The 20,908-nt window shown below is 44.5% G+C and overlaps 1 non-coding gene across 1 annotated transcript; it reads right to left on the reverse strand.

Moving 5' to 3' along the window:
- Positions 1-2,298: 2,298 nt before the first annotated feature.
- On the reverse strand, positions 2,299-2,436 carry LOC119935302. The gene has a single exon (XR_005453187.1). It is a non-coding gene; the product is annotated as a small nucleolar RNA SNORA7 (small nucleolar RNA).
- Positions 2,437-20,908: the final 18,472 nt, after the last annotated feature.

A 20,908-nucleotide genomic window follows, 5' to 3' on the forward strand; every position in this document is an offset into this window, starting at 1 on the left:
AGCTCTAAGACCCTTGTGACATCAGAATGTTTGGCCTTGTACGGTACAAAAAAGAAGCTCAAATGGGATCCCTGGGCTTGAACTCTCCCAAACCCTTTAGCTCTGAACCAACGAAAGATAAAAGGAAAAAGAGAAAATCATCGCCAGGTCCTCCACACCCAATTTATCTCCTCCTCCTTGGTAGTCTATTCCATCTTACCTTGGAGGCAATATAGGCAGCACCAATTGAGAAGCTAAAATTTTTTCATTAACTTTAAAAATACATCTGTTTTTAGATACCTGCAATCACCAATTTTCTATTTTCAAAACATTCATTGAGAATAGAAAAGTATTATCGACCCTCTCAAGGATGTAAAGCAGATACACTGGAAATTTTCAAACGCAAACAGTACTTTTGACCTTCTCTAAGCTACTCAAGGAGTAAAGAATTCCTGTAATGATTAAGCCAGGAATATCAATAGTTTTCTGAACAGGAATATCAGGCAATGCAAAAGGATTACATGACAATCAATCATATTTATTGAGCGCTTACTGTAGGCAGAGCACTGTACTAAGCACTCAGAAGAGTACAAAATAAAAGCTGGTAGGCATATTCCCTGCCCATGGTGAGCTCACAGTCTAGACAGAGAGATATTGATGTAAATAAATTATGGATATGTAAATAACTGATGTGAGGGTGAGGTAGGTAGGGGTGAGTAAAAGAAGCAAATCAGTGTGACTCAGAATGGAGTGAGAAGCCTCTTGGAGAAGGGCCTCTTGCCTTCAATAAGACTTTGGAGTTGAGGAGAGTAATTTCTGTCAGATATGAAGAGGGATGTGAGGCAGGATGTGGGCTAGAGAAGCAAAGTAATATTGACTGTGGTATTTAAGCGCTTACTATAGGCTGAGCACTGTATTAAATGCTGGGGTAGAGTCAAGATTTCAGGTTAGAAACAGTCTCTAAAGGAAGAAAAACAGGCATTGAATCCCCATTTTGTACAATGGGCAAGCAAAGCAGAGAGAAATTAAGTGACTCGACTAAGGTCACCCAGCAGGCAAAGGACAAAGACTGAATCAGAACCCAGATCATCTGACCTTCAGGCCCGTGCTCTCTCCACGGGGTTACTCTGTTTTTCACATTGTTCTTCCATGCCAGAGGTGAATTTAGGCTTTTTCAGTTTCCCGGTCTTCATCTTTGAGCAAAATTTACCCACTTTCCTGGGTAAGACAAAGAGAGACATCGTGGTCTTCTAGACAGACCATGGGCCTGGGACTCAGGGGACCTGGGTTCTAATCCTGGCTCTGCCGCTTGTCTGCTGTGTGACCTTGGACAAGTCACCTAACTTATCTGCGTCTGGGATTAAGACTGTGACCCTCATGTGAGACAGGGACTGTGTCGAACCTGACTAGTGTGTAACTACTGCAGCACTTAGTACAGTGCCTCGTTTATATTAAGTGCTTAACAAACAAAACAGAACAACAAGAGCTGCAACAAAACCGAAGAATGGACTATTGGAGAACACCTAAAGAAGCCCCCATTGTAGGAATGTGCAAGTAGGGAGGGTGAAAGAAATGTTGTGAAGCAGTCTCAAACTACGGTGGTAACATGTGAGCGGACTTGCTTAGCGGGTAGCATTCAGGAAATCGATACCAAGAGGAAAAAACAAACCAGCAATTAGCAAATGTCACAGCACAGAAAAATGGCACTGTGGAAAGGACTGTGCGTTATGTATCATAGCCCACATATAGGAAAAACGCAGTGTGGTCTAATGGAGAGAGTGCGGGTCTGAGGTTAGGACACTTGGGTTCTAATCCTAGCTCCACTTCTGGATGTGACCTTAGGAAGGTCACTTAGCTTCTCTGTGCCTCAGTTTCTTCATCTGTAAAGTGGGGATCAAAATGCCCATTCTCCCTCCTCCTTATACTGTGAGCCAGCCCCATGTTGCCAACTTGTACTTCCCAAGCACATAGTACAGTGCTCTGCACACAGTAAGCGCTCAATAAATACGATTGATTGATTGATTGATTGGAACAGGGACTGTATCTGATTGGATTGTAGTGTATCTACCCCAGCACTTAGCATAGGGCTTCTTGTCTTGTCTCACGCCATCGGGTCATCTTTGACCCATATCGACGCCATGGACACATCTCTCCCAAAATGCCCCACCTCCACCAGCAATCGTTCTGGTGGTGGATCCGCAGAGCTTTCTTGGTAAAAATATGGAAGGATTTACCATTGCCTCTTCCTGTGCAGTAAATTTGAGTCTCCACCCTCGACTCTCTCCCATGCTGGCTGCTGCCCAGCACAGGTGAGTTTTGACTTGTAGCAGATTGTTTTCCACTCACTAGACACAGGCCAAGCTGGGAATGGAATGGATATGCCTCTGTCTGACTCTCCCTCCTGTAGTCGAGACTGGTAGAGTACTGGAAACTCTCCAGGTGTGACCCTAAGAGGGGAGCACAGGGCTTAGAACACAGTAAACAATCAACAAATGCAGTAATAATAATAATAATTGTGGTATTTGTTAAGCACTTATTATGTGCCAGGCACTGCACTAAGCACTGGGGTGGATACGAGCAAATCAGTTTGGACACAGTCCCTGCCCCACATGGGGGTCAGTCCCCATTTTCCAGATGAAGTAACTGAGGCCCAGAGAAGTGAAGTGACTTGCCCAAGGTCACATAGAGGAGAAGTGGAGGAACCGGGATTAGAATCCATGACCTTCTGACTCCCAAGCCTGTTCTCTATCCACTATGCCAGGTTTTTCCCAGATGTCACAATCATATCTAGTGTCAAAGATAAAATCAAACCCTTTAGTGTCATCTTCAAAACAAAACAGCTCGGTTAGCGTGCCAGCACATGGATTCATGTGTATGTGCACACGTGTCTACTCGTGTGTATGAACATGCATCTTTCCCTTAACAGTTTCTCCCAAATGATTTTAGCCAGCAGAGAATACAGATTTAATGATGACTGGCAAAACAAAAGAGCGTGGGTGGCACTGCCTAAAGCCACTAGCTCTGTAAAGAGCATGGGCCTGGGAGTAGGAAGGTCAAGCATTCTAATTTTGGCTCTGCCACTTGTCTGCTGTTTGACCTTGGGTAAGTCGTTTCACTTCTCTGGGCTTCAGTTACCTCATCTGTGAAATGATAAATGAGACTGTGAGCCCCACTTGGGACAGGACTCCAACCTGATTTGCTTGTTTTCGCCCCAGCGCTCAGTAGAGTGATTGGCACATAATAAATGCTTAACAAATACCATAATTATTATTATTATCATTGTCCCATACCCTCACTTGCCATCCATGCAGCTCACTGTGGCTTCGTGGAAAAAGCCCGGGTTTGCGAGTCAGAGGTCATGGGTTCTAATCCCGGCTCTGCCACTTGTCCACTGTGTGACATTGGGCAAGTCACTTCACTTCTCTGGGCCTCAATAGCCTCATCTGGAAAATGGGGTTGAAGACTGGGAGCCCCACGTGGGACAGTCTGATCAACTTGTATCCTCCCCAGCACTTAGAACAGTGCTTTGCACATAGTAAGTGCTTAATAAATGCCATTATAATTATTATTGTTATTATAGTCAACATTGTTCCATTAAGACCCTGGCTCAGTGATAATAATAATACTTGTGGTATTTGTTAAGCTCTTCCTATGTGCTAGGCACTGTACTAAGCTCTGGAGTGAATGAAAGCAAATCAGGTTAGACAGCATCCCTGTTCCACATGGGTCTCATGGTCTTAATCCTCATTTTACAGATGAGATAAAAGGCAAAGAGAAACAAAATGACTTGCCTGGGGTCGCACAGCAGACAAGCGGCAGAACTGGGATTAGAACCCAGATCCTGCTGGTTTCCAGGCCCATGCTCTAACCACTGTGCTAATTGTGATTTCTGCATATTTGCTTGAACCGTGGCCCTTAAAGTGAAAAGACCGTGACCAATTATGTAAGACGAAATGGGAAGTTAGCTTATTTAGTCCAGTAAATCTATTTACAGTGAAGTTCCTGCAGAATTTTTCTGGAGCAATTTGTACTTCGACAATAACAAACAGGATTGAAGGTGAGTGAAATTAATCCGACAGACTGAATGGCTTATTATTATTAATATTCATTAAATAGCACGAAACAGCCTCAGGGCAAGTCCAGTGTTCTGTATCAGGTAAGGGCTCAATCAACACCATTGATTGATTGATGGATTACCTGTGACCATCATAAGCCTTCTCAAACTTGGCTCAGTGTGACCAAATCAATCCTTGGGTCTTCCCAAGTGTTGTCTTTCCTCTTCTCCCACTCCCTCTGCGTTGCCCTGACTTGCTCCCTTTATTTGTCCCCACTCCCAGCCTCACAGCAACTACATCCATATCTGTAATTCATTCATTTACATTAATGTCTGTCTCCCGCTCTAGACTGTAAGCTCCTTGTGGGCAGGGAATATGTTCACTATGGCAGTATCTCCCCAGTGCTTATATAATGCTCTCCACATAGTAAGCACTCAATCAATATGATTGACTGACCACTTAGATCCCCAGACACCGGATTGCTACGAAGTGAATCCCTCGTCTCTCAACATCTTATTTGGTATAGGCACACCCGTTTCCCTCTGAGGCTAGAGGGGTGAGGCCCGGAGAGGAAATTCAGAAGGGTTAAGTGGATTGCTTTGGGGTCCATTAATCTATTACAGGTTCAGGATTCCTGTTTTCAAAGTCCTTGGCCATGAGCAGTTAAGCCAGATCGTGCCTGCGGGGTGTTCCAAACATGGCCTCCGCTTTGAATTTCATGAAGGAATCGATTTCTTGGCTCCTTCTTAACAAACATTAATTCTCTCAACAAAATTGTCTGTTAAAGCAGCATATGGCTCATTCATCAAGTTGAAATCTTCTTCCGTGGTGAGTAGAATAATTGTGACTGAGGAAGAACCCTTGGTTTCCAAACCTCCTGATGACTTGGGAGGGGGAGGGGGAAAAAGACAAGAAGGTAGGGGTGGAAGCGGGAGAGAGAGAGACAGAGACGAGTAGATGAGACAGAGAATGGGAGGGAGGGAGGGAAAGAGAACATGTAAATAACAATAATGCAAAAGGAAAGGTCCTAGAATAATAATAATTGTAGTATTTGTTAATCACAGCGTGGCTCAGTGGAAAGAGCCTGGGCTTTGGAGTCAGAGGTCATGGGTTCAAATCCCAGCTGTGCCAATTATTAGCTGTGTGACTTTGGGCAAGTCACTTAACTTCTCTGGGCCTCAGTTCCCTCATCTGTAAAATGGGGATTAAGACTGTGAGCCCCACGTGGGACAACCTGATCACCTGCATCCTCTCAGTGCTTAGAACAGTGCTTTGCACATAGTAAGTGCTTAACAAATATCATTATTATTATTATTATGTGCCAGGCACCGTATTAAACGCTGTGGTAGATACAAGCTAATCAGATTGGACACAGTCCATGTCCCACATGAGGCTCACAGACTTGATCCCCATTCTATAGGTGAGATAACTGAGGCCTAGAGAAGTTGAGTGACTTACCCAAGGTTACACAGCAGACAAGTGGAAGAGCTGGGATTAGAGCCCATGTCCTGATTCCCAGGCCCATGCTCTATCCACTAGGCCATACTGTTGCTCAAGTAAACTTTATTATTCGTATAATACTTGTTAAGGGCTTACTATGTGCCAGACACTATACTAAGAGCCAGGATAGATGTAAGATAATCAGGTCAAACACAGTCCCTGTCCCACATGGAACTCACAGTCTAAAGGATGCAGGATTTCCCTCCAAATCACCTTCCCCAACTCCATGCAGTGTTTAGCTCCCTAACTACCTGCAATCCCAGGAAGTTTGGAAGCAGAGAGGAACAGCATGGCCTCAGGAAGCAGTGTGGCTTAGTGGAAAGAGCACAGCCTGGGAGTCAGAAGACCTGGGTTTGAATCCCATCTCTGCAACTCGCCTGCTCTGTGATTGTGGGCAAGCCATTTCACTGGTCTGTGCCCCAACTTTCCTCATGTGTAAAATGGGCATTTAATATCTGTTTGCCCCTGTACTTAGACCGCGAGCCCCATGTAGGACAAAGACTGTGTCTGATCTGACCATGCTGCACCTAACCCAGTGTTTAGTATAATGCTTGGCACACAGTGAGCACTCAAATACTGATAATAATAATAACAATAATAATAATAATGGTATATATGTGATTAATATGGATCAGGCACTGTACTAAGCCCTGGGATAGATACAGCAAAGTGGTTTGGACAAAGTCCCTGTCCCACGTGGGATTCACAGTCTTAATCCCCATTTTATAGATAAGGGGGGTGAAGCCCAGAAATCAATCAATTGTATTTATTGAGTGCTTACTGTGTGCAGAGCACTGTACTAAGCGCTTGGGAAGTACAAGTTGCCAACATATACAGTCCCTACCCAACAGTGGGGTCACAGTCTAAAAGGGGGAGACAGAGAAAAGAGAAAAAAGAGAAAAGAGAAGTGACTTGTCCAAGGTCACACAGCAGACAAGTGGCAGAGCCAGGACTAGAACCCAGCTCCTTCAGATTCCCAGGCCTGTGCTCTATCTCTGCGCCACGCTGCTTCTCGGATTGTCATTCACCATTTCAGCTACCGTCTCTTGCTAAATGGTAGCAGCACAATAACCCATTCTAAGAACCCCATGGCTAAGATCCATCCATAATCATTTTCACAAGCAACCATTAAGGAGTACGTAATAACCACATGTTAGAAGCCCAAAGGATTTCTAGAGAATGTGATCCCTGCAAGTCTCTAGCCCTGGTCTTTGTAATCATCGCTATTACCCGCAAGTCGGAAAGTGCACTGTAATAAAGAATGGGGAATATCAGCTGGATTGCCTCACTCGGTCTGCAAACTGTTGGGAATGGCACTGGCCACTAGTGCCAACTGTGAGAACCAGTTTAGCCTCGTGGGAAGAGCATTAAGCTGGAAGTCAGAAATCCTGGGTTCTAATACCACTTCTGCCCCGTAACAATAATAATAATATAATAATAATGGTATTAAGAGCTTAATATGTGCCAAGCACTGTTCTAAGCACTGGAATAGATACAAGGTAGTCAGCTTGTCCCATGTGGGGTTCACAGACTTGATCCCCATTTTCCAGATGAGGTCACTGAGGGCCAGAAAAGTGAAGCAATTTGCCCAAGGTCACGGAGCTGACAAGTGGCGGAGTTGGGATTAGAACCCATCACCTTCTGATTCCCAGGCCCATGCTCTATCCACTATGCCATGCTGCTTCTCATACCTGCTGTATGACCTTAGGCAAGTCATTTCACTTCTTTGGGCCTCAGTTTCCTCAGCTGAAAAATGGAGAGTTAATAATTAGTCTCCTACTTGGGTTGTGAGCTCCATGTGGAACAGGGGACTGTGTCTGACCTGATGGTTTTGAATCTACCTTCATGCTTAGTACAGTGCTTTGCTCATATAAACATTAGCCAAGTCACAATTATTCAAATTTATTTTTATTTTCATCTTGAAATGAGGGGACGGACCGGTTCCAGGGATTTTACAGGGATTGGGACTGGGAAGGCAAAGGGTTCAAAGAGCTAAGACTCCCCAAATCCAACTATTTGAAGTATTTTCAGCCCTGACTGGAAACTTTCAGGTTTTGTTAGAGACCTGGGAATTAACTAGTTGGGTTTTCAGTTCAGAATACTATAGGGGCTACAGTGAAGCAGTGTGACCTAATGGTAAAAGCACAGGTCTGAAGACTCAGAGGACCTGAGTTCTAATCCCCCGTCTGCCACTTCCCTGCTGTGTGACCTTGGGTAAGTCACTTAACTTCTCTGTGCCTCAGTTTCTTCAACTGTCAAACAAGAATTCAACACTTAGACTGTGAACCTCATATGGGACAGGGACTATGTCTGACCTGCTTAATTTATGCCCACCCCAACACCTAGAACAGTGATTGACATGTACATAGTAAGCACTTAAATACCATTAAGAAAAAGGGAGAGGGAGGGCATTGTCCCTGTCACTTAAATAGAGTAGATTAGCTGGGCACCAGGATATCCTGCTCTATGATTACCCAGCTGACCTTCCCTGCCTTGTTCTTTGGCTTTCCTGAGAGTCCCAGACTATTTGAAATCTGGATTCGGTGCCAGGATTTGCTCTCCCTTGGCCGATATTTTTGCCAAGTTGATTTTACATCAGAAACTAAGAGAGTCATTTAAATCCGCTCCCTTCAGAAATGATTTTTTTGAGGACCTAGGATGCGGCAAATTTGGAGTTGAGCATTGTCATGTCCTGAATATTTATTTATAGCATAACATCCTGCTCATTGACCAATATCACTCGTCACCGATGCTGTTGCCCTCAAGATGTTGGACTGGTTATAAAGATTTGCTATCCCTATCGCTTCCTGAACATGTCATTTTGTCTTTCGTTCTACATTTAAAATCCGGATCATCTAAATGACATCCAAGAGTCTGTGTGGAATAGCTTATTTCTTCTCCAAATAACAAGGCTCCTCTCTGGCACTTGGCACTGTCCCATAATTCCACTCCAAGAGGAAGCTCATTTCCCCGTGGCAGAAGTGGAAGGAGTTAATTCAACGACGTGGCTCTGAATCAGAACCCTGCTAGGCCCAGCAATGGGTCAAGATAAGTGATCAATGGCTCTGATATTAATGGGATCTTCAGCTCCCATCTGCATGGATGAAACTCCTAATGCAGGGACGAAACTGGTGTTGTCAGGTTACGCGAAGCAGGCAATAAAATGGATTAGTCCCCCCATGCTTCAATTAATGGTTTTAGTTCCCAGTGGCATATCGATGTCTGTCAAATCCGACTTCCTTGTCAAAAACAGGCAGGCAGTAACAGCGTTTGTTGCACTTAATTTACAGAGCTTGTAAAATCTTGGAAGTAAGAATTGACAGAAACATCCAATTTTACCTCAGGACAACATATAAATCATATCCCGCCGCTCCTCCTCATCGCCAAAGCTCCTGGCTAGAAGGGTCGGTAATTCAGTGGTGCTGAGTGAAGGTAGAGCTTGGGGTGGTCATTACCCATTCAATCATGTTGACCAGGGTTAAAATAAGGGGAAACAATTTCCTCTCCTCTTTGGATTTGTGATGGCTAAATCGTCAATTGTAAAATAATTTTATCTCGTTACAATTGGGGCACGTGTCTCTGAGAGGCAGGCTGAGGGATGGTGAAAGAAATATAAAGTGGTTTCCATACCAAGGGTTCTCACTGAAAATGACATTCAGAGAAAGCTTTTCAAGACGCAGTGGGCTCAGGTTGCAGGAGAAACCCTGTAGAAAAGTTATCCAATCCAATTATCCAGAGTCAATCAATCAATCAGATAATCAGTCGTATTTATAGAGCACTTAGTATGTGCAGAGCACTGTACCAAGAGCTTGGGAGAGTACAATGCAACAGAATTAGCAGACATGTTCCCCACCCATAACGAGTTTACAGTCTAGAGGGGGAGACAGCAATATGAATAAGTGATTTATAATATTTATTTTAAAGATATGCACATAGGTGCTATGGGATCAGGGCTGAGGAGAATATCAGGTGTCCAAAAGTCACAGATTGAGGTGCATAGATGATGCAGAATGGAGAACCTGCTGGGGAAAAGAGGGCTTAATCGGGGAAGGACTCTTGGAAGAGATGTGACCTTAGTAATGCTTTGAAGGTGGAGAGACTGGTGGTCTGGCGTATACAGAGGGGGAGGGATTTCCAGGCTAGGGGGTTGATGTGAGAAAGGGGTTGGCGGCAAGATAGATGAGATCCGGGCACAGTGAGTAAGCTGGCGGCAGAGGAGCGGAGTGTGTGTCAGCTGGGATAGGAGGTTGATGAGATAATAAGAACAATCATAATGGTATTTGTTAAGCACTTACTATGTGACAACCACTGTTCTAAGCTCTGGGGTAGATATAAGGTAATCAAGTTGACCCACGTGGGACTCACAGTCTTAATCCCCATTTTACAGATGATGCAACTGAGGCACAGAGAAGCAAAGTGATTTGCCCAAAGTCACACAGCTGACCTCTGACTCCCAAGCCCATGCTCTTACCACTGAGCCACGCTGCTTCTCGAGGATGGGGCAAGCTGATTAAGTGCTTTAAAGCCAAAGTGCTTTGATCTGGAGGTGGATGAGCAGCCATTGGTTCTCGAGGAGTGGAGACATGAACTAAATGTTCATAGCTCCAGATCCCATGTAGACAAATGGAGTGGAAACAAACCAGCCACCTGCTCATTTCTGCCCATTCTGTTTGTTTCTCCAACGGCTTTGGGTCCAGATGTGGAATCGCAGGACACCCCCAGTTTTCCTCACTACAAGGCAGTTCTTTCACTGGCTGAAGTGGATTTGAATCTAGATTCATTCATTCATTCATTCAATCATATTTATTGAGCACTTACTGTGTGCAGAGCACTGTACTAAGCGCTTGGGAAGTACAAGTTGGCAACATATAGAGACGGTCCCTACCCATCCTTTGGGAGACTGACAGAGTACAGCAACATGGCATGGTGGTTTGAGTTCTCTGGAGGAATTGGAGCATCCAACTTTCTTTATGGCTGGAAGAACTAGCACAACTTTTATCGTATGCTCCCAAGCATCTAGTACAGTGTCCCGCATACAGTAGGCGTTCGAGTAGTCATGATAATGCTCCTGTGGCTGCTGATGATATTGGTGAAGCACATGTCTGCTGTGTGACCTTGGGCAAGTCATTTGAAGCTCAGTTCCCTCATCTGTAAAATGGGGATTAAGACTGTGAGCCCCACATGGGACAACCTGATTACCTTGTATCTACCCCAGCGCTTGGCACATAGTAAGCATTTAACAAATACTATTATCATTATTTCAAGAGCTGTCATTTGAGTTGCAAGGTGAGGTTACCAATTGTGAAATTTTATTGGGTGCATAAAGTGATCCCCTAGCCCTTTGCTGTACTGTTATATTGGTTACTCCTAAGTGTCATTTAAATCTCCTCCTCTTGTTGTCACGATCTTCCCCAACCCCTGGGGTAGAATGTCATCTCTTTTCTAATTTCTGTCAGCCATCTCCCTCCCTCCTGCTGTTGCTCCCCTGCAATCCACACTCTTCCACCTCATTTGAGGTTTTGCTTCACTGTGTCTTTACAGAGTTTCATCTACGCACCTTGTTTACTAATGACTGTCCATCCATCTCCGCATCCAGCAGAAACTCCTTACCATCAGTTTTAAGGTACTCAATCAGCTTGCCCCTGCCTACGTAACCTCGCTAATCTCTAGCTACAACCCAGTTTGCTCACTTCGCTCCCCCAGAGCTGATCTACTCACCGTACCTCTACTTCATCTGTCTCGCCGACAACCGCTTGCTCACGTTTTCCCTCTAGCCTGGAATTCCAAGAGGCCTTCCCTGAGTAGCCACTCTTTTCCACACCTAGTTGCCCCCACATCTGCTTCACCTATGCACTTGGATCTGTATCCCTTAAGCACTTTGATTCTCTTCCTACCCCAGCCCCACAATATGCATAGTCTTTATTTATTTCAATTTCTGTATCCCCTACTGGAGTGTAAGCTCCTCAAGGGCAGGAATCCTGTCTACCAACTCTATTATACTGTACAGCTATTTGGGTATTGGGTTTCCATACATGCTCCCCATATGTCCCTTCCAGGGAAGGAAAAATGGGATCAGCATTTCTTTGAGGCTGATGAGGCCTAAGTTTTCAATTAATCATATTTACTACTAATAATGATGATAATGGCATTTAAGCACTTACTGTGTGCCAGGCACTGTACTAAGTGCTGGGATGGGTACAAGCAAATTGAGTCAGACTCAGTCCCTGTCCCATGTGGGGCTCACGGTCTCAATCCTGGTTCTGCAGATGAGGTACTTGAGGCACAGAGAATGAAGTGCCTTGCCCAAGACCACACAGCAGACAAGTGGCAGAGTCTGCATTAGAACCCATGACCTTCTGAATCCCAGGCCAGCCAGTGCTCTATCCACTATACCATGCTGCTTGTCTTACTGAATGCTTATTGTGTGCAGATCACTCTACTAAACACTTGGGAGAGAACAATGAAATAGAGTGGGTAGACCCAATTCCTGCCCACAAGGAATTGAGAACAAACTATTCCGAGTGGAAATAATAATAATAATAATGGCATTTGTTAAGCTCTTACTATGTGCAAAGCACTGTTCTAAGCACTGGACTATTCTAAGTGCTGGGATAGCCTGGGCCTGGGCATCAGGGGACTTGGGTTTTAATACTGACTCCACCACTTGTCTGTTGTGTGTCCTTGGAGAGGTCACTTAGGTTCAATCTGCCTCATTTATCTCATCTGTAAAATGGGCTGTAAGACTGTGAGCCCCATGCGGGACATGGACTGTGTCTGATTTAATTAGCTTTATCCAGTGCTTAATACAGTGCCTGGTGCATAGAGAGTGCTTAGCAAATACCATTTAAACAAAAAAAGAGCTCACGGTCTAGAGGAACTGTAGTTTCCAGTCCTCAGTATTGTGATCCTATCTTGCCACTCAATATTACATATTAAATGGAGGGGATACTAGTGAGCCCTCCCTAGAAATTGGACAAATATTTCATTTGTTCATTCAATCATATTTATTGAGCGCTTACTGTGTGCAGAGCCACAGTATTTGACCAATCTCCTCTGTCCTGAAAGGACTTGATCTTTTCAGAGCTCTGTTTACAGCTGTTTCTAAATCTACTTGAAATGACTGAATTCTTTTTGGTCCATTTCCAGTTAAAAATCCATATACTTTGTGGATTGCTAATGGAGGCAAAGTCCAAGACTTTGCCAAATGACCCAACTGGCGTCTTCAGGGTCCAGAGAGCCAGCTAGAAACTTCCACAAGCCTTCGAAATGTCCCTTTTACTCCGAGCCATCCAGAGTGGAATGCCCTTCAAGTAGCCTCCCTGAGAACCTATTTGTTACCTGAGTAACTCCCAGGAAACACCACTAATTGGGTGGCCCTGCAGATTCATTCATCAGGACACTGAATTCTAGGGTGAGAGGGCCAGATTCCTAATGCGCAACAGCTGAGGAGATTGAAATGGCAAGTGTCTGACAAAAGGCCCTATTTCAAATCCACAGCAGTCAAACTATGGGGCACTTTAAGCTGCAACCAGTCATCAAGTCTTAAATCACGGAAGTGCTCAGAGCTGAAAATAATGAAGCCTAGTTCTAGCCCAAAACTTAACCCTAGTCACAACCTTAACCTGTGTCCTAACCTTAGCCACATTGCAGTTTTTTCTAGGTAAAGGATATTGTCAACTCAATGGTCCCGAGTTCTAATTCTGGATCTGCCAGTTGCCTGCTGTCTGACCTTGGGCAGGTTGCTTAACCTTTCTCTGTCAGTTTTCTCATCTGTAAAATGAGGATTAAATACCTGTTCTCCTTCTTACTTAGACTGTGAGCCCCATGTGGCATAGGGACTGTACCCAACCTCCTTACCTTGTATCTACCCCTGTGCTTAGAACAATGCTTGACACATTAGTAAGTGCTTAACAAACACCATAAAAAATTTTAGATGTAATTGTCAATGCTTGACCATTCAATGACTTGATTTACAACTATGGTATTGTTTTTTTTCTTTTATATGGCATTTGTTAAGTGCTTACTATGTACCAGGCATTGTTCTAAGTTCTGGAGTCCATACAAGTTAATCAGGTTGGAGACAGTCCGTGTCCCACATGGAGCTCTCAGTCTTGATTCCCACTCTATAGATGAGGTAACTGAGGCAAATACAACTAAATAGAGTAGTTCTTGTCAGTGTTAATTAAGGGCAAAGTCACTCATCTACTCCCCTATTCCTAATTTAGGGAGCTGAAAGGTGAGTCCCTTACACTTCCAGGCTGTATGTGCAAATTCCCTCCTCCTTGCCAAGAGCCTGGGGCAGACTAAATCTCTGGGGCTTTTCCAGTAATGGTCTATGACTAAGAGACCCTGTCAATCAATCTATCAATGGTATTTGTTGAACTCGTACTATGTACAGAGCACTGTACTAAGCTCTTGGGAGAGTACAACAGAATTACCAGACACATTCCCGGCCCATAACAAGCTTGCAGTCTAGACATGCCTTTGCTTTGATAAAGTCTGGGAACAGGAACATTTTGGTCTTTACCCAAAATGACTGATCAGCTTAGCAGCTCTGGAAAAGCAATATCAGAAATTAGGCACATCTTGTGCTGACAACAGAGCCAATGATATATTCAGAAGTATGAGCAGAGTTGGATATTTAGTGATTCTTTCCCCATGATCCTTCAAAGCTCAGATCAGGGTTGAATCCTTGGGTCTAATTAACAAAAGGTGGATTTCACATTTTCAACCTTCACTGAGAAATCAAAAGTCCTTTTTAACTTTTGATACAGCAGCCAACCATGGATTAGTTTCCCACTGTAGTAGGCTTTTAAAATATTCAACCACCGAGAAGTTTAAGCCAGCAGCAGTATTTTACAGGATTACTGCCATTAATGATTCACCACAACAGCTTCTTTAAGCCATAACCCCATTATCTTTTGGCTGTAAATACTCATCTGATAACTCAGGAAATGTTTCTCTTTGGTGGTTCTTTAAAGCACACATTCAAACCACCAACAAGGTGGGTTTCATCTTCATTACTGAGTGGGAGTAAAAGGAAGCATTCCAGCCAGCATTTTTGAGAACTCAAGAGACAGCATTCTAGCCTCATGTAAAGGGAGGAGAAAGGTGAAAGAAACACTAGGGAGTGATAGTTTTCACAAGACTTAAGAAAAGCAAAGAAGTCTAAGGGTGGTTGAACCCCTCTGCTCTTTTCCTGACCCCATTATCAGATTGCAGAAAGGCAACCAGTTTTAGAAGTCATGGCTATGCAGATCCCAGCTCACAATCCTCCAGTTTGGATGGGTCCGAAATGTTGATTTGCTGACACGAGTGGGCAATAGAACCACAAAATCAGGCAGAGGTTAAAAACATGGTGTTGTCTGCCAAGTGCCAGCCTTTTCTGACTGAGCGGTTCTGCTTCAAACAGGAAATTGTAAGTCCGGCTGTGCAGCCCTGCCTCACTGAGTCTGTGGAAACGTGCTGCCAGATAAACTATATCACTCTCCATTCTCCTTCAAGAAAAAACAAAACTGCCCTCATCCACTTTCTCCCTTTCCCCTTCCCTTCTCTTCCTTCCCAACATCAAAAACCCTGCGAAGGTTCAAATGCAGGAGATGCTTCCAGTGACTGAGGAGATTGCAATTTCAAGGACAAAATGAAAGATCCATTCAGGAAAGATTAGTCTACCAACTCTGTTATATTGCGCTTTCCCAAGCGTTTAGTAATTATAATAATAATAATGGTATTAAGAGCTTACTATGTACCAAGCACTGTTCTAAGCACTGGGTAGATGCAAGGTCAGCAGGTTGTCTCACATGGGGCTCACAGTCTTAATCACCATTTTACAGATGAGGTAACTGAGGCACAGAGAAGCTCAGTGACTTGCCCAAAGTCACACAGCTGACAAATGGCGGAGCCGGGATTAGAACCTACAACCTCTGACTCCCAAGCCTGGGCTCTTTCCACTAAGCCACGCGCACTTTGCTTTAGTTTGCTGGGAACCTATCACATCAAGCTTCAGTGAGTTGGAACCTGATTTGAGTTGAGAACCTCATGATGGATGGGATGTGAGTTGAACTTGGAACTGCTGTTCACCAAGTCCCTCAAGGCGAGTGATGAGGGAGAACTCTTCAAGCTGCTGCCCAAATCATCTTTGTGCAGAAACGCTCTGGGCATGTTACTCCCCTCCTCAAAATTCTCCAGTGGCTACCAGTCAACCTATGCATCAGGCAAAAACTCCTCACTCTTGGCTTCAAGGCTCTCCATCATCTCGCCCCCTCCTACCTCACCTCCCTTCTCTCCTTCTACAGCCCAGCCCGCACCCTCTGCTCCTGTGCTGCTAACCTCCTCACTGTACCTCGTTCTTTCCTGTCCTGCCGTCAACCCCCAGCCCACGTCCTCCCCCTGGCCTGGAATGCCCTCCCTCCGCCCATCCGCCAAGCTAGCTCTCTTCCTCCCTTCAAAGCCCTACTGAGAGCTCACCTTCTCCAGGAGGCCTTCCCAGACTGAGCCCCCTCCTTCCTCTCCCCCTCCCCATCCTCCCTGCCCTATCTCCTTCCCCTCCCCTCAGCACCTGTATATATGTTTGTACAGATATATTACTCTATTTTACTTGTACAGAGTTACTATTCTATTTATTTTATTTTGGTAATATGTTTTGTTGTCTGTCTCCCCCTTTTAGACTGTGAGTCCATTGTTGGGTAAGGACTGTCTCTATATGTTGCCAACTTGTACTTCCCAAGCTCTTAGTACAGTGCTCTGCACACAGTAAGTGCTCAATAAATACGACTGAATGAATGAATGAACTCACTGAAGCTTGACTTGGTAGTTTCCCTGCAAACAAAAGCAAAGCACAGTACTGAGTGCTTGGGAAAACACAATATAACAAAGTTGGTAGAAACATTCCCTGCCCTCAGTGAGCTTACAGTCTACAGGATGGTAAGCATATGGCATTCATGAACTCAGGAAGGTCACTAGGCTCAAAATGTCAAAATTTTAAGAAGGGGTTGGATAAATGAACGCACATCAGATATGGATTTATTATTTACATCTACTCTAGGGTTCTTTAACTATTGTATGTTTAAACAGGTTATATTATCTTGTTTTTCCCTTAAATTGTAAACTCCTCAAGGGCAGGGAACACATCATGCTTTTTCTGTATGTTCCACAAGTTCTTTGTGTGGTACTGTGTACAGTGAATACTTTTGCTACCAATCGAGGAAAAATTGAGGGACATTGGTACCTCTGCTGAAGACCCTAGCCTGCGTTGGAAGAAACATGGGTTTGGCCTTCTAAGTACATCCCTTTTGTTTTTCTACTCTTACATGCTGCGGGAGGCATAAGAGAATCCTCCAAAGAGACCTAGATCCTACCTTTATAGCTCTTCTCCTTCTATGTCTATCCTAGCTCCATATCTATCTATCCCACTATAAGTAACAGGCTAGTGGACAGAGCCTGGGCGTCAGAAGGACCTGTTTTCTAATCCCAGCTCTGCCACCCGTCTGCTGTGTGATCTGGGGCAAGTCTCTTAACTTCTCTGTGCCTGTTTCCTCATCTCTAAAAGGGCGATTAAGACCGTGAGCCCTATGTGGGACAGGGACTGTGTCCTACCTGGTTAGCTTGTATATACCCCAGTGCTTAGTATAGATAAATGCTGGAGTAAGTGTTTAACAAATACCATAAAAGAACTACCGCTTTCCTACCTATTCCACTGCCCTGACTCTCCCACCTTCCTGCCAATCTCACATCTGTATTTATCCCACTTCCATGCCTTTCCCACCTACAAATCTATCCCTATTCCATGTTTATCTCTTTACCATATCTATCTCACCACCATGACTATCCCTCCTCCATGTAGTGGATAGAACGCAGACTTGGGAATCAGGTCATGGGTTCTAATCCTGCCTCTGCCACTTGTCTGCTGTGTGACCTTGAGTAAGTTCCTTCACTTCTCTGCACCTCAGTTATCTCTTTTGTAAAATGGGATTGAGATCGGGATCCCCATGTAGGGGACGGGCTGGGTCCCACCCGATTTGCTTGTAATAATAATAATAATAATGGTATTTGTTAAGCGCTTACTATGTGCAAAGCACTGTTCTATGTGCTGGGGAGGTTACAAGGTGATCAGGTTGTCCCACAGGGGGCTCACAGTCTTAATCCCCATTTTACAGATGAGGTAACTGAGGCACAGAGAAGTGACTTGCCCAAAGTCACACAGCTGACAGTTTGTGGAGCCGGGATTTGAACCCATGACTTCTGACTCCAAAGCCTGTGCTCTTTCCACTGAGTCACACTGCTTCTCCATCCCAGCTTTTATCCACCCCAGCACTTAGTACAGTGCCTGGCATATAGAAAGTGCTTAATAAATACTAGTATTTTTATTACCCCTCCTCCATAGCTATCCCACTTCCACAGCTGTGTCCTCTTCCCTATAGCACTGGGCAGCGATGCTAATGTGCATTGACTGTCAGAGTCCTGTGGCGATTAATCAGAGACTCACCTGAAAGGAGGAATGTGGGAAAGGAAAGGCAAAAAGTCTGGCCCCTAAGGAGAAACCAGGATTGGGAAGGAAGAGAAATTGATCAAAGTACAAAGGCATTTGGGGCTGATGTGAAGCAGGGACTTAAAAAGCAAGCAATACTACAAGGACACACTGAAAGGTTCTGGCTCACAGGAACTGAAGATAGAAACGGCCTCTGGGGTCACTGGTATGCCCTCCACTTGCTGTCTGGTTCCTCAGCAGACAGCTCTGCCCACTTTTAAGCGACTCATCAAGTTTTCTCTTCCAGATCATAAATATCAGGTGACCCTACACCATAGACAGTCTAATGGGAACCGTGAGAAAGGGGACAGATATAGTGTGGTCATCTGCAGCTATTTAAAAAGACAACATTCCTATTTCCAATAACATACACTACTCCTAGCTGAAGGGAACCATTATTTATTGTATTCATCTATAGCCGTAAATTACTATCATTGCCCGGAATGTGTTTTTTGTGGTTCAGTGTTGCCTAATGCTCTATTAAAAAGGATAGAGCTAAACATCCAGGGAAGATTAGAAAAGAGCTGCAACTCAGACACTAATAATTAATATGGCAGCTAGAGTCTTACTGCTGAATTATGCCAGAACATTTCTGGACAGGCTCCTTTTTGAAAGAGCAGTGGGATTCTCGCTAGTCTGTACAAGCCCACTACTCTTTCAACTCCTCGATCAGCTTGCCCCATCCTACTTCACCTCACTTATTTGCTACTCCAGCCCAGCCCACAAACTGTGCTCCTTTAGCACTGGATTACTCACTATGCTCCAATCTCATTTATCTCACCACTGACCCCTTTCCCACATCCTCCCCTTAGCCTGGAACTCCCTCCACCTCCCCATCTATGCCAAACCACCACTACCTCCACCTTCAAAGCATTTTTAAGGTCACATCTCCCCCAAGATATACGCTCAATAAATACGATTGCAAGAATAAACGAATGAAGCCTTCCCCCATTAAGCCCTCTTTTCCCCAGCTCTCTCTACCTTTGGCTTTATCTACGCACTCGGATCGGTGATCTTTGGACAGCTGGTATTCACCCCAACTGCACAGCATTTATGTACTTACCTTTAAATTAGATATTATAAATTATTTATTCCAATTAATGTTTGTCTCTCCCTCTAGGCTGTGCTGAACCCTGGCCCAGGTCCTACCTCTGGCCTGGAATGCCCTCCCTCCTCAAATCCACCAAACAGTTATTCTTCCCCTCTTCAAAGCCCTACTAAAGGCTCACCTCCTCCAAGAGACTCAGCCCCCTTTTCCTCCACTCCCCATCCCTTTCGCATCACCTTTACCCTCTCCTTTTCCTCTCCCGGCCCCCATACCTGCCCCACAGCACTTATGTATATATGTAGAGAGAGAGAGAGAGAGAGAGAGAGAGAGAACTATAATTCTATTTATTTGTATTGAAGCCTGTTTTCTTGTATTGCTGTCTGTCTCCCCCCGACTAGACTATAAGCCAGTTGTGGGCAGAGATTGCCTTTCTCTATTGCTTTATGGTACTTTCCAAGCACTTAGTTCAGTGCTCTGCACACAGTAAGCACTCAATAAGTATGATTGAATGAAATGTGTCTGTTAATTGTGGTGTATTGTACTCTCCATGTGCTTACTACAGTGCTCTGCCCATAGTAAGCATGCAGTAAATACCATTGATTGACTGATTGATTGAAGCTCCTCTTTGCAAACCCTGCATTGGTAGAACCTAAGTCACCAGAGCAGTCAGGTCTACGAACTTGGGCCTGGGAGCCAGAAGGACCTAGGTTCTGATCGTGGCTCCAACACTTGTCAGCTGGGTGACCCTGGATGAGTCGTTTAACTTCTCTGTTTCTCAGTTACCTCATCTGTAATAATAATAATAATAATGGTATTTAAGTGCTTATTATGTGCAAAACACTGTTCTAAGCACTGGGGTATACAAGGTGATCAGGTTGTCCCATATAGGGCTCACAGTCTTAATCCCCATTTTACAGATGAGGGAACTGAGGCACAGAGAAGTTAATTGACTTGCCCAAAGTCACACAGCTGACAACTGGCTGAGCCGAGATTTGAACCCATGACCTCTGACTCCAGAGCCCATGCTCTTTCCACCGAGCCATGCTGTAAAATGGGGATTGAGACTGGGAGCCCCATGTGGGACAGGGACTGTGTCTACCCTGATTGGCTTGTATCCATCCCAGAGCCTGGCACATAGTAAGTGCTTAACAAATTCCATAATTATCATTATTGAAATGCAACCTGGTCCTGGCCCCGTGGCTCAAACCCTCTAGACTTTAAGCTCATCATGGACAGCAAATGTGTTTATTATTATATTGTACTCTTCCAAGTGCTTCGTACAGTGCTTTGTGCACAGTAAGCACTCAATAAATACAATTGAATGAACACACTATTGGCAGTGGGCTTCAGGATATGATACAGAGCTAAACTTCTGTGCCTGTAGACAGGAAGCTCAAAAATCAAGTAAGCCAGCCTGGCTTTCTACAATTGAGCCAGAGAAAGCCTTGTGGCCGAAGGATTAAAGACATTGATTTTTGCAAAAAAAACTGCCCTCAATTCCCTGTCTATTCTGCCCATGATTACCTCACATCCTAGGGCTTTGGTTATTTTTCTGCTCAACCAACCTCACTGTCCTGAAAGTGTGTTTCCCGCTACTTAGCTTAATTCCTCCTGCCCCCTCTGCCTATCCCTGTGGGGGCTACTGCGTGCAATTTCCTCTTGCCCTCTTCATTAATTCTTCACAGGTCCCTGTAGACAATTACTCTGCAGTCCATTAGTCATCTTTCTTCTGGCCTGGGCAAATTCAGCTCTCTTGATAGCAATGAATCATGAGACAAAGTGTATTATGTGCATTTACAT

Source organism: Tachyglossus aculeatus, chromosome 11 (genome assembly GCF_015852505.1).
Source record: "Tachyglossus aculeatus isolate mTacAcu1 chromosome 11, mTacAcu1.pri, whole genome shotgun sequence".
NCBI classification, from domain to species: Eukaryota; Metazoa; Chordata; class Mammalia; order Monotremata; family Tachyglossidae; genus Tachyglossus; species Tachyglossus aculeatus.